This window comes from Pteropus alecto, unplaced genomic scaffold, assembly GCF_000325575.1.
Source record: "Pteropus alecto unplaced genomic scaffold, ASM32557v1 scaffold45, whole genome shotgun sequence".
Taxonomy (NCBI): Eukaryota; Metazoa; Chordata; class Mammalia; order Chiroptera; family Pteropodidae; genus Pteropus; species Pteropus alecto.
The window spans coordinates 38,583,928-38,598,669 of record NW_006442491.1 but is presented as its reverse complement, the minus strand read 5'-3'; positions in this window follow the sequence as shown (position 1 = coordinate 38,598,669).

The window sequence follows — 14,742 nt, the reverse complement described above, 5'->3', positions numbered from 1 at the left end:
CAAAGGGATTAGGCGGCACCCACGCGCGCTGTCCTCGCCTGTCTGCATGGGCCGCAGCTCGGTCCGGGTGGCTGTCCCTGCGTCGCAGTGCCGCCTCCCCTTCCAGCGAGGAGACACGAGGGCAGGCGAGGGCAGGCGCGGAGCGCGAGAGGCTGGGAAGAGGCCCGTGGCCAAGGTCCCCGCTGCCCTTCTGAGAGCTGCGCCAGGAGGAATCCAGGCGGGCCGGCGGGAGACGGTGACAAGCGGAGAAGTGCCTCCAGGGAGCGGGGAGGGCCGCGCCTTCGGACATCAAACTCTGATGGACGTAGCAACAAACCACCATTGCCAAAAAAAGATAAGTGGATCGCCCAAAGCAGGTGTTGCTGTGCGTGCGTGTGTGTGCGTGCGTCTGCGTGCACGCCGTCATTGGAGTTATCAGGCTGCCCGTGTGAGGGGAGGAGCCACGCCTCCTTCTGAGTGGCTTCCCAGGGCCTCCCTGAGCACAGCACCCACGAAGCCCTCAGTCAAGGTCTGCTAGTTGCTGTCACTACTAATATATTAGAGCCGCCATTCCCCTGAATTCATTGCTGGCTGGGTACGAAGCCAAGTCCTCTGCTGTAGCAGGTCACTTACCTGCCAGGGAGGGAGGGACGGCTCAGATCCACGTTTTGGAGATGAGTAGCTCGCACACGGTTTACCTCCGATGGCCGCGCTGGGACGAGAACGCGGGCGGCTTGGCTGTCCAGTCCCAGCTGCATTACTTGTAGAACTTCGGGTGCACACACTCACTCCCACCTTACAAGGTCAAGAGCACGGGTACAGCATCGCCAGCTCAACCCATGAAGCAACTCTGGGCCTGAGCTCCCAGCAGGAAAGGCCTGGTCCACAGCGCGGAGCATCTCTGCACTCAGGTGTCTGTCCGGTTCCGGGGGCGTGGCCTCCCCCCTCCCTTCCCCGCCTGTGTGCGGCTTCTGCTCCCCACCTGCTGCCGGCGCTCAGCGGAAACCCCCACAACTCCCAGAGTTCGCTTTCAAAAGAATTAAATTTGGATTTACAAGAAGGCGGGAGAAGCCCTTTGATCTCAACAAGGCACGTATGGTTTCATTCCGTGGTTTATGAAACGGTTTTAGACTAATTATTTCTGACAACTTGCAAATGTTTGTAAACTTCTTCAAGGAGGAAGTGGCACAATTACGCCTTCCTCCGACGAGCAGGAAGGAGGTCTCCTTTGTGCCTGCTGGCTGGTGCCTTTTCCCCGGGAGAATTTCGAAGCCTTGATCTTCCAAGGCGCTCGGATTTCCGATTTTCGCTGAGATACAGAATTAATCAAATCGTCCTTCCAGGCTTTTGAGTTAGATTTCACTAAGGAGGTGAACAGCGCATCTGTGGTCGGAATCTTTCCCTGTGGGTTCCATCTCTGGTCGAGTGGCCGTGATGGTCGTGGCCAGGCGCTGGCCGCCTTCCTGGCCCTGACCCCACCGCTCCTATGCGCCTCGTGCCGTTCCAGCGTGTCTCCGCCATTAACGGTGCCACCAGGGATAAACGAGCCCAGCAATAACAAAACCTGGATTCTTAATCAACTCCGTCATTAAAGAAAATCACCCCAAATCATGGCCATTTGCAGTGCGCATGGGCAATCTGAAATTATAAATTCAAAACCACACAGCTTTCGAGCAAGGCAAGGTGAGGCTCTAGAGCCCGCACAGCAGACAGGTAGGCTCGGGGCCATCCCTCTGCGGCCCCACTCACATTTAATACCCTTTTGATTATTTGCCATTGTTAATTCTAGTATATGCACAGCAGGCAGGTAGAAATATCGCAGAGTCAACCAGCCCTTAATCCTGGCTAATCCCTGGTCAACTGACTAGATCCTTCTTTTATTAAAAGAAAGGAAAAAGAAAAAGGCATTCGGAATCTCTCGTTGAAAACAAATTCCCAGTGTGAAGAGAAAGCGCTTCCCCTCCCTGAGGCCGGTGGACGGGCTTCTGCCGTCTGGTCAGATAGAAGAGGCTGCTCTGTCTGCTTCCCACGGGCTTTCCCGGGGCACCCGCAAAGCTCTCGCCATTTCCCACACACATCTGCTTTGTGATTTTTAAATGAAAACTTCCTTTTTGCTCCTTTGACTATGCGAAGATGTTCTTAATACTCCCATTAGGAGCTGGTCTCAAAAGCGGTCACGAAAAGCAGGAACTTTGCCGAGCTGGTTGATGTCTTTCCAAAAAGGGAACAAAGACAAACTTAGGGTTTTAATTTTTCAGATGTGACCAGAAGGGGATGTGACAGGAATTTCTAACGTCACCTAATCGGGTTGCTTCCACCTGCACAGGTGCGGCAGGTGTCTTGGTGCGGTGAATTAGGGGGCAACGAAGCCCTGCTAACCGGCCCCCAAGGAGCCAATTAAAAGGGATCTTACAGGATCCAGAAAAAACGAAATGGCCAGACTCCGACGAGACAGGCAGGAGACAGGAGTTTCCTGGAAATGGGCCACTCCTGCCTCGGCACCTGGGGCCCTTCACGCCTGGGCCCCTCTGCGGGGAGCAGAGCGCAGCACCCAAAGTCCCCCCACCCTCGTTTGTCCCCCAGGTGGGTACTTCTGCCACTCCTGCCCCGATGCAGCCACGTCCCGACGTCCCAGATAGGACACGTCACTAAAACTAAAGCCGTCTGCTTTGCGTCCTCTCCGTACGTCCGTAATCAGCGCAACACTTTTAAGAAAAAAATCTATAACCCCCTTAGGGCAATTTGGTGACGTCCGTCAGAATTACACGTTCATGTCGTCTGACCTAGCGATGCCACTCCGCAGGCGCGTGCGCGTGCGCGTGGACGGGTCGACATAAGCACGAGGGAGTCCGGCGGCTCTGGGTCTGGCGTGGGACCAGCAGCACTGTGACCGTCAGCAGGACGACACCGAGGACCACACACATCACCAGGTGCGCCGTTGTGCCAGCCAGGACACGGAACCGTAGGGGGCGCACGCTACCCCCGTGTGGCAGACGCTGGTGAGGAGCACGTGGTTCACACCAGGCTGCACCTCCAGAGACGCTGCGGAGGGCTCCTCAGTGAGAGCCAGGAGGAGCGTGGGTGGGGGCCACGTGTGGGGGACGGGCTGGGAGGCAGAATTTTCTATTCCGTTACTGTGGAGCTAGGCGAGTGTCTTACCTAGTCAAAATAAACAAACGAACATAGCACGTTGAAAGGAAGTAAGTTGCAAGTTCCAAGGACATTCACTCCCACGAACACAAGACTGGTGCCACCTTCCCTAACTAGACATAACCCTAAAATAAATAAAGCACAGCTGGCCTGTGGTTAGCGCCTCGGCCCAGGCACCTGCAGCAGCTGCCGCCCTGAGGCCCGCTCCGCCCGCGTCGGAAGGCAGGATCCACGGAAACATGGCACCCGCCGCGACCCCTTACGTGACGCCATCAGTCACGACAGCTGAATGGGGGGTGGTCTCAGCATGCGCCGCAGCCACGTCTGTGAGCCGCTGATGACGCTGCATCACTGCCCTTGAGGAAGCTCGAGAAGTCGATCCCTCATTGCTGGCTCCTCTCCGTCCTCCTCTGCCCGAGGTCGCGTTGCTGTCGTGAACTGCAGCCCCAACTGGGGGCTGGTGGCTGCTCGTCTTTCGCGAACACTAGCTCTTGAGCGGGTGACACAGCCCCAACTGGGGGCTGGTGGCTGCTCGTCTTTCACAAACACTGCAGACGTGGGACATGGCTCTTGAGCGGGTGACAGCAGCACGGTGGATGCACAGCAGTCTATCGAGGGCGCCACGGTTCACGCTTCGCCCTGTGCCCTCTCCAAGGTGAACACGAGGTGTCGGCAACTGGCTTATGACGGTGCCAGAGTCGTGACAGGTAGACAGTTTATCGGATGTTTTTTGGCGGAAGTTAACAGTCCGCGTCATCAGGTGCATCATGTGCTCTTCGCCCTCAGCCTGTTCCGGCCGCAAGTCCCGGAGCTGAGAATGAACAGGCGCCCGACTCGGCACATGGCCAGCGCACGGCAACCCCTGGAGCCGGACACCAGAGTATCCTTGCGAGTCCTCAGAGCAGCCCAGGAGGCCGGCCTGGGGGCCTGGACCGCTGAGAGGTGTCCACCCGGCGACGGCACAGGACGTGTGGGCGGCGGCTCTCTCTGCTCCCTCTGCTCTTCACCTCAGGTTTACTCTTGACATGCAGCTTGGCGAGGTGAATTTGGAGTTGCACGTCCTACAAATGGAATAGTAAACAGACCGTGTACGGCAAAGCCACCGGGCCGGGGGACACCTGAGTGAGAACAACAGGTGAAGGGTGAATTTTTTCCAGAAGCTGGGTAGCTGGGGCCCCGTGGGGAGGGCTCAGGACACTTGGTTTCTGTGTGCTGGCTCTGGCTGTGCACGGCTTCCGTGAGATCTGGGCCGCCGCGCACACGGCACACCCTCTGGAGGGAGAGAGCCTCTGTCTCTGCGGCGGCCCCCACAGCTCCGGCGTCACTCGGGACCGAGTAGGGGCGCCTTCCCGCTGGCGAACAGCCACTGCGCCTTGGGCTCATCGAAGCCCCCGGGAGCCTGCGAAGGCCATCGTTGCACGCCCACGCCCCCCACCACACGGGCACCCCACCCTTCACGTGGGGGGTGACGGACATTTCACGGCGACTCAGGCTGTTTCGGACGTGGCACTATTTCAGCGGCTCACTGCTAAGCGCTCTGCGTGGTCTTGCACCTCCCTGCCCGTCAGCCCAGAGAAAGGCCTCTCTGTGGCCGAGTAGCCTGTGAGCCCCGCCCGTCTTTAGCGCCTGTTTCCATGACAACTCTCTTGTGATGATAGGGGTCAGGGCCCGGTTTTTCTGGGGAAACGGGCATGCTCGGACTCTTTGAGTTGCCCAGGACAAAAATCCAACGCAAACAGGTGTCAGAAACTAAAACGGGAAAGGAGGGACTTTTTGGCTCATGCAAATGAAAAATGCAGTCCCAGCCGGACGCGGATGCTCAGACGGGGTCTCCTGGTCTCCCTCCTCCTCTCGGCTCCGCCTCCCTGGGTGATGGCGTCCGCGGACCCCTCCATTTGCAGGGGGCTCCAGGCCCGCCCCCAGTGAGCTTAGCAACCCCAGCAGGAAGTCAGCCTCTGGTGCACCCGATTGGACTATTTTGGCTAAAGAGCCCAGCCTTGAACCAATCACCGAGGCCAAGTGTGTAGGATATGCAAATTTTCCGGAGTTGGGTTCCGTGTGTCCCCCATGGACTGAGAGCAGAGAAAGGTTCTTCCGAGGTAAACCGAGGCCGGCCTCCCAGAAAGGGAGACTAAGATGGCAGACGTCGGCTGCAAAAGGCGTCGTCTGCCCAGAGGCCGGTGACTTCCTCTCCCCGTCAAGCCTGCGGTCAGCAGCACGGTGTGGCCAGCAGGCTGGTGACACATCCACTGCCTGGCCACCTGCTGGCCCGGCCTGGCCCGCGTCCTCACTCTTCTCGCTCAGCAGACAGCCCGGAGCCGGATGGAAGGGCCAGCTCCCGGTGGCCGTGTGGGACCGGTGGCGCTGGCCATCGCCCCCTGCACCACAGCGTCACACTCATCCCCAGTGGCCGTCCCCACTCTGCTCCTGCACCCGGGGCAGCCCCGCTGCTCGTCCCTCACTCCTGATCCCGAGGTGCCCCAAACTTCAAGCATCTAAGGACCCCTTGTGAATTAGACCAAACTCACAAGCAACCTGAATCTTTCTGTTTATTTAACATTTTTACTTAAATCATCTCACTTTTCAAACCTAGATTAATACACTTAAAAGTGAAATGTGCCATAAATAACAGTAGTAAAAAAGTAAATAAATCCTATGAAAATCGATGAATGCAAGTAATTTCTGCCTCGATGCTCTGACCTGTCAGGGTCTGGGCTCCAGGGTCTGCTCGCTGGAAGTAAGAAGGGCCGGAGAGCGGGAAAGATGGCTGAGCGCCAACCCGAGGCTCCCGGAGGCTCTCAGGAAGACCGAGCAAGCTGAAGGAGGAGCTGGTTCCGAGGGGGCCGTTGCTGGCGCTGAGTCTCCGAGCAGCCTCCTGCGGCTGCGTGCTCCTTGCTGGGGGCGGCGCACTGCCCCGGAAAAGCCATGCGGGACCTCAGCCCTCCTCCCGGAATGCATGAGCACTCCACAGGGAGCCGGTTCTGGTCCAGAAGAGCTGACATGCCGGGCCCTGGGAAGCAGACCCACCAATGCCTGCCGTACAGCTCGGGTGATGCACAAATCTTGCAGCCCCACTCGGTGAATCCCCCACCTCTGATCCAGACAGGGTCAGCCTGGAACCTCAGCGGATCGAGATGGAAGGTGGCCAGCTCTCTCTCGGGAGTCGCTGGGGCTGTGGCCTCCCACGGGTCCATCACAGTCCCCACTGTCTGTGGGGGATGCGGAGTCACCCCTCTGTCGGCAGAGGCAAAACCAGGAGTGAGATCCTGAGGAAACGGGGTCTCCGGGGGAGGAGAGAAAATGAGGTGCCACGTGTCTGCACTGCAGTGTCACACGGAGCCACCCTAAAGAAAGATGTACATCCGTGTCTGTGGACGTGGAGAGGTGTCCCAGACAAATTGTGGAGAGGGCAAAGCTACCGTCTCAGTCTTTGTCACATTGAACAGTATGCAGGTGTACACATATGTCGTATACACATCATGTGGCATAGAGACACTTACTGGCACTTACTGCGTGCCCAGTCTGTGTGGGGAATCCCATCTGCCTGAGCTCATTGCACCCTCGGAACCGCCTGGAGGGGCAGGTGGCATTAGTCCTACGTGACATCAGTGGGACCCGAGACTCGGTGAGGTGAAGCGACTTGCCATAGTTGTGGGGAGCCTGGCTCGGGAGCCTTGTCCCCTGGTGCTGGAGTCGGCACTGCTGACCACAGAGGCCACAGCGTGCTCGAGGAACGGGGCTGGAGAGGTGTGCCCACTAAGCCGTCGGCAGCCCTGCCCTTCAGGGGCGGGGCAGGAGGTCCCTGCCGCTTTTCCTCTTTCTGTCCTCCCTCCGCATGGTCCCAGGGAGGGCTCGGTCACAGAAGCGCATGGCAGAGCGGGGTAACTGGAGCCCTTGCCAGGGGACCAGAGAGGGGGGCGCTGAGGAAGCACCCCGTGGAGATGCTTGTGAATCATGTCACACGTAGGGGGACCAGATCCTAATCCACATAACAGCTAACTGGAGGACCGATCTAATTATCAGTCACAGACCACGGGATGCCACACGGGCAGGGCACGTCTGAGAAGCACATGACGACCAGAAACCAAGCTGACCATTGGAACCGCAGCTCGCAGGTGGGTTGAATGGTCCCAGGCCCCCTGCTGGGTGAAAGGGAGACTGACGAGCCCACGGGCTGGTCTGCGAAGGCTCCGAGACCCGTCCGTGACGCGACGCCCAGTCCTAGTGAGGGACACAGCCGGGAGCCCCAGGGGCGCCGGGGAGGGGCGGGGCTTCCCCGGGCACTTGCTCCCAACAGCAGCGCTAAGTGCCGTGAAGGCCACAGATGAAGCAGGTGGCCTCTGGCTCTCAAGACACGTTCGGTCCTTTTGTTTGTTTTCCCAACTGCGTTTTGAGTTTGCAAGATTCTTGATCAGAGAACTTCCCCATCTCACACGGAATCTCAGATCGATCGATGATGAGAATATCTGTAGAGACCACCCACATACACAGCGTGTCGAGCCTTGTTTATTGCTCTCATAAGCCTGCATGGCCGGCGTGGCCAGTCTGGCCCTGGGCAGCCCTGGGACCAAGGCGTCGCACGCAAAGCCGGAGCCTCGCCTCTCTCCCCTTGGGACTGCTCCCCTCGCCGAGCTGGCAGCAGCAGTAAATGATCTGATTTGTGATCCGTCCCTTTGCTCTTGGGACTGTAAATGCAGCTGTACCGTGCAATGCAAGGGGCCCGGCTGGCCCTGGCCTCCCAAGCAAGCAGCCACTCAAGGCTATAATTTCACTTTACCTCTGGCCCATTAAATAGCAATTGAAAGTGACCCGAGGAGAATGAGGGCCGCCTGCAACTTTGGGAATGCAAGCGCGCCTGCTGAGGGTGGCCAGCGGGCGGGGCGCCTGGTGTCCGGGCGGGGGGACAGCGACCGACCCCACTGCAGCGTGAGGACCACCGTGGCAGCGGCAGCAGCTGTACGGACACGGGTCAGCAGTGAGCTCCGTGCGGAGGGCCATGTCGACACGTCTCAGTCCCCGGTCCCAGGACCGGTTTGAGCGGAAGGATCAGAGCAAGTGCCAGTGAGGTCTCGGCGCCGCGTTTGGGGACCCCGGGGCGAGTTTGGCCCACCCGACCCGACTGCCCGTCAGAACCGCGGGGTATTCCTGCCCCCGAGCCCGCAGGGCTGGCCGGCCACACCTTTGCATGGCCTTCCCCAGATGCGTAAGAAGAACCAGCTGTCCCCTAGGGTTCTGCTGACACGCAGGGGCCCCTGAAGCATGGTGGCCCCGCCGGGGGAAGGCGGGACCCCAGGTAGCAGGCGCAGGTGCAGGCACGGCGGGGGAGGGTAGGGGGGCAGAAAAAGTTAGCAATTGCCACTGAGAAACCGCGCATCACAGCCGGATGCCGAGGAGACATTTTCAGAGCCAGAGAAAATGCCGGAAAACAGCACAACGACTGAGACCACAGGTTCCAGTTTACACGCTGCACCCCCCCCGCAACCTTTCACTCTGTCCCCGGAGAAACGCACCTGGCCGAGACAGGCGCTCTCGCCTGTGAGTGGAGGAAAGGGAGGCACCACACAGCACGGCGGGTGCTGTGAAGAGTCAGCCAAACCTGTGCATAAAGTGTTTAGCGCCGGAGGCGGGAATAACTGTGCGGTGAGCACTAGAGACGCACGCGCCTGTGACAGGAGCAGCCATTCCTCTCCGCAGGCGAGCGCGTCCTCTGCCCAGAGCCTGTTGCCGCCGCGGTTGCGATGCTGGTCAAGTCTCGTGGCCCTTGCGGGTGACTTTCTGCCCCTCTCCCTTTCCTCGCACCCCGGGCGGTCGAGCCCGCTGGTTGTCTTGTCCCTGAGGACAGCAGCCCTACAGCAAGTCCGTTGTGAGACACGCAGAGCGGGCAGCAGCTGGCTCCTGAGCTGTCATGTAATGGGGAGACTGCAAGCAGCTGTGTAGCCCAGGGGACCCCGACCTGTGGAACCTTCTGCGTGATCCTTACGTTCCAGGGCCACTGACTCTTGGCCTGGAAGGACACCCCACCTCTCGTCCTGCAGGGAGAGAGCTGAGGTCCCCAGGAGGAAGTGGCTCGTTCAAGTTCAGTTAACAATTTGATGGAAGATGCGGGCACTCGATCGAGTTCAAGTGATGCCACCTCAAGTCCTTTCCTCCGCATCCCACTGCCCGGTGACTCCCGCTTTGTGTAAGGGAGACATAGACGTTAAGACTGTTGTGAGTGATAAAATCCTTTGAAACGGGAAGTTATCAGCTTGCGTCCAGCGAAGTTTAAGAGATCTGTCTTCGGGGCCAGCTAGGCTCAGATGATGTTGGGACGCTGCTCGGCAGCAGCTCCTTGTCACACCTGTTGAGGAAGAGAAAGGCAGCCCTTCATTAAAGTAAACTCAGAATTAGATCTCATTGCTTCTGATTGGCTTCATTATGTCACATGTCCTTCCGAGAGCCCAGGGCCGCGTCACCACAAGGAGACGCCCCCGGAGAAGGCGCTTCTCAGCTCAGAGCAGGGCCTCTGGAGCCCGAAGACCAGATTCAAGTCCCGACTCTGCTCCTTCCGATGGTGTGGACGTGGGCAGGTTAGTAGGCAGCTCTGGGCCTCCGTGTCCTTGGCCGTAAACCGGGAGTGAGTGTTTCTGGCACACTGCTGGAGGCCACCTGAGATTACATCAGACGCTCTCAGCCTGGTGCCCCAACAGAGCCGCCACTGTCTGAATAGACCTGTTCTCGGATAAACACGCAACCCTCTGGGGGTCCTGAAAGCCACGTGCGCCCTAAAATATTTCATCTCGTCAGGAAAGCCCGTCACAGCAAACATCATGAGTGCCTACCAGGTGCCACGCCCTGTGCCCCACAGGTGACCGTCAGGATGACAGAAGTGACAGCCCAGCATCTGCAGCTGTTCGCGACCGATCCCAAGTCATGACTCAAAACAAGCTCGTTTCCTTTTCCCTCTGGTTGGAGGTATTGTGAACGTGCGTTACGGTCGCCCCCAGGCATCCAATTACATGTATAAGTTGCGTGTCCTAATTAAGTTTCCCTAATGTCACATCTGCCTGGCCCACTGCTGTGAGTGACTGAGCTAAACTCTCCCGTGAAGTCATTTCCCTCCTGCCAGCCCTCTAGCCACTGTTCCTTCACGTGTGGCTGGCGATGGCAGGCGGGGCCCTCGCGGGGCCCTGAGGGAGGACCCCCTTTGAGAAAGAGCGCCCCCTGGGAGGCGTCCCTCTTGGACAGACAGGGAGTCGCCACAGGAGGGAACGCCAGCAAGACCGAATAAACATGCTGACCATGGTCACTCGAGCAGGGTGACCTCCAAGGGACAGGGTGACCTCCAAGGGACAGGGTGACCTCCAAGGGACGAGCCCACGGCCCAAGGCCCTCCCCAGGGACGTCCTGCCCTCTCTTCACCCTCGAGCCCCCCGAGGAGAATGGAACCAAAACCAAGGCCAAGGCGTGGAGCCTGCTGGGGACACTGGGCAGAGGACCATGCGGCCATCGGCTCCACGCCAGAGGGAGTGTCCCTGAGCGGACTCCCTCCGTCCCACCCCGACTCCGTGGGACCCTAAGGGAGAAACAGTTCCGCAGTCGGGTAGGGAGCTTGAAGCTTGAGGAGCGGGCGCCACCCCCAACGGGCGTGGGAACCCTGCACGGAAGGTACTCCGCGTTGGGCATTGGCCACCTCTGGGCCGGGCCGCGGGATTCTGGGCCCCCCGGTGGGCACCGGGGTGCCAGAGGCAGACAGATGTCGGAGATCAGTGTCGCGGGCCCCATGGCCATTCCCGATCCACAGACGAGCCGGGGTTCCCAAGGGCCCAGCGGCGCCCCAGAGGCGTCCACGTCCCCTCCTGACGGTCGTTCAGGGGCCACGAAGGGGACACCTGTTTGAAACACAGTGCTCCCCTCTGCACCCCGTCTCCCGAAGCATCCCGCAGCACGCCAACATCGGTAACCGCCGCCGGGGCCACCAGGGACGTGTGACAGGCAGGTCTGCAGGGCCCCGCACAACGCCCCTCCCGGCGTGACGGCGGGGACAGACGCGTGAGTGCCCCCTGCGACTTCGCCGGCCTGAGCCGTGGCCGGAAAGCTGGCCTCGCGCCCGGCGCCCTCACTGGCAGGCACATCGCCTCATTCTGCACCTCGTTTTTCTCTGCTTCACGATGGAGATAGCTCTGGGAGATTCTAAAAATACCAGGATGTTGGATGTGCGATCACATTACTGTTGAAAGAATAAACTTAATGATGAGATAGTTAAATAAACTGCTTCCTCGATTTGTCTGCTAGCGTGTCATTACCAATTGTTTATTTGAAAAACAACTAATTTTTAGAAAAATGGAGCGACACAGAATTGCCGGGCTTGGGTCTGTCCTAACACGGACCCTAAATAAAATTTAAAGTTCAAATATCGGTACATGGGGAAATTAGGTTTAAATGATTAATAAAATAACTTCTTGTTGCCTCGTGATAAAGTTTGCTTGTAAAATGTAACGATTCGCAGCTTGCGGCAGAGAGTTCGGTTGGACTCTGTGCCGTTGAAATCCAGTGTAGGACGTGGAACATAAAATGACAGGGACCGGTACGCTGGGGAGGCCTAGGTCAGCGGATCCGCACAGACCCCGCCCCCCGCCCCCCGGGCTTGCCGCAGCGGGGTCCCGGCTCACACGCCCTGGCGGCCGATCTCCTGACGAATCCTGCATGACGCCCTCTGCGGTCTTCGCCAGCGCCGCTCGGCCCGGCACGTCTGCAGGTGGAGCGCGTGTCTGTTCACGGACAGCCTTGCGAAAGAGTAAATGAAATGATTGATGCAATAACAAAACTTAACATCTAGTGAGTGGTCAGAGCTTCGTAACATCCCGACTGTCACAGCCACCGGGGAAGACACAACCCCATGTGAGATCCCTGCCCACATGGGATCCACGCCCGCCGTCTCCGCGGTGCTCAGCAGAGGCTCAGAGGAGAAAATGCTGGCGGAGCCCTCAGTGACCCGGGAGTCACTGCCTCCCCCCACGGCGACACGGCGAGCTAGCCACTCCCCAGAGGGCGTGCCAGAACACCCTCGCGCTGCGTCCTACTACGCCTACTACGCGGCAGTGCCCCGTGTGGCCGGGTCTTTGCATGGAGTCACCTTCCAGGAAGGACATTCCAACATCTGAAAATGATTTGTCGTGAATCGCAATCGCATCTCAGCTCTCCACGAACATTTCATGGAGCTCCTGTTAGTAACCCTTACAGCCCTTCCCCAGGTTCCTTCCCCCCCGGCTACCTCGTACCCTCCAGATTTCTCCCCTGCCAACCCCCAAAGAAATCTCCTCATGCCCCAGAGTACCCCCTGTTCCCCCACCCCCACCTCGCCCATCGTCGTTTGGCCACTGCGGGGTCCCCCGTGTTACCTGCAACCCAGACTCTGTGTAGCAGGAGAATGGGGCCCGAAACTCTTCATCGCCCCTCCACTGGCCCCTGCCTTTTCAACGCCGTCTCTCGAGTCACGGGGTGGGGAGGAAACCGGTGTCGCAAGGCCAAGGTCGTGCTTAGTGGACGGAGGGCGTCTGAGAACGCTCAGCCCAGCCGTGTCCCTCCGCCAGCCCCGCCTCACGTCACATGCGGCGTTTTACATGTGCTCTTTACGAGTGCGTTCCAGCACCCTCTTCCACCCAAGTACCCACAGGACTGGTCCACACCCTCCCCTCACGCCCTGCCACCCTGCGCCGGAGGCCACGGCCGCCTGCAGCCTCTCGGCCAGAGCTTATGGTTCCCCAGCTGTTGAGGGGGAGCTGGTGTCTGCAGGCGGAAGCTGTGGGCTCTTCCACCACCAGGAGCCCCTGTGAAGTTCAAGACCAGGAGCATTCACAAAGGACTTAATTTTAATTTATTTTCACAGCCTCAAATGTGTTCTCTAGGTCCGTGAGGACTTTGATTTGGGAAGGAAAACGATCAGGATGGATTCTCCCTGGACCTCAAAACCAGTCTGGTTTAATGAGCCTGGACCTTGGAGTCACGTGCCCGCTCCCGTCTTTCGCCCTGCGTGACCCCGGGCAGCTGCGTGCCCTCCCACACTCTGCCTCCCTCCGCCATGGAGTGGAGACGGGGCGGGGGAAGGTGTGAGCGGCCAAGGGAGCCTCGTGCGCGAGGCCCGTCAGCAGAGGCCAGCACCCATGATCCTGCCCTGGGGAGTTGCATTTAGTCAAATAGTGTCTTTCTTGTGTGTAACGGTCCCTTTACAGACGCCCCCATTCCCGCAGCCTAACCCAAAGCCTAGGCCAGCGGCCATGGCCTCTACCCTCCCCGCTCCAGGCCCTTCCCTCTCTCCGGTCCCCATTGTGCTGCCGCCGCTCCGAAGTGTCGAGAAAGTCTCTTCTGTTTCCCAAAGAAGAGTCTGACAGCTTGTCTGGACGCCGCCTCGCAAGGCCACCCGCTGTCCACCCTTGACTTCAGATAGGACCACTTTTAACCGAACCAGACAGCTGGCACTTTCCCTGCACATTTGCTTTAAAAGGACACTCCTTTCTCTTTTTGTGGTTTAGGAAGAGGCTGATTTTAACACATCAGAAGAGGTATTTAAAGGACGGAGCAACGTACAGTCACGTGCGCCCATTACACCTGTGGGCCGTGTGCAGGTAACTGCATAATGAACGGGCCACTTTTACAGGCGGCCGTTGGGCTGAGTCTTCACAGATCAGAAGGGTCAGCCTCCCTCGTCTTTGATTTTGTAAATTGGACACTTATATTCTACGCACGCAGATAGGGATCTGAGGCGGGACAGGACAAAGGAGTTAAACTGGTCTATAAATGATCATTCCAGAGAAAGGTCTGGCTATTATGGCTTCCTAACCAGGCAACCCTCATCTGAGCAGGCGAGTCTCCGCCAGTGCAGAGGCAGGTGTAAACGTTCACATCTTTTCGATCTCATCATGTGAATACCTTTACGAACACACCGGTAAAGGGAGGACAGTGACATCGTAGCTTCCAGCCCATAGGACAGATGAGCACTTGCTGACGTCCAACCCCAGCTTTTTGGGGAGCCCTTTGACCCCTGAGTGCGGGGCCTCGGGGCTCCCAGGGAGAGATGGACATCGAGGCCAGAGCCGGGAGGATTGAAGGCGGGCGAGCCGTCCTCATGGTCAGGACAGGTGAGGAGTGACACGGGACACGGGACTCCAAGGCCGAGGGGCGGGGTCCTGCCAGGCGGTCCTCCTGTCCCCACCACGTGGGACCCGGAGCCACATGGCGCGCAGGGACAGGCCAGGCGGAGCCGAGCTTGGACAAGACGCTCTCCAAGACGGGCCGTTCCCTCTGCCTGTGTCGCCTGTGTAAACTATAACGGAGCTGAATGAACGAGCCTCGGGGAGCGTGGGGGGGGCAGGCAGCGGGGAGGCGTGGACGATGGCGGCAGGCGGGGCCCGCAGAACTGGCTGGCCTCGCTCCGTCCCAGGCGGCCGGGGCGGGGAGGGCCGGAGCGCTCGACCTCGAACCATCCAATGCGTTTCCTCCGAGGTTCAGGGCGGCACCATCCCTGTCACCAGGGCCACGTGGGTTTGGAACGCAGCCTCGCGTAAGGGCAATGGAAACGCTGGAAAAGCGGCCTCACGGACCCGCCCGCCCGTCCCCTCCTGCCCGGCTCCCGCC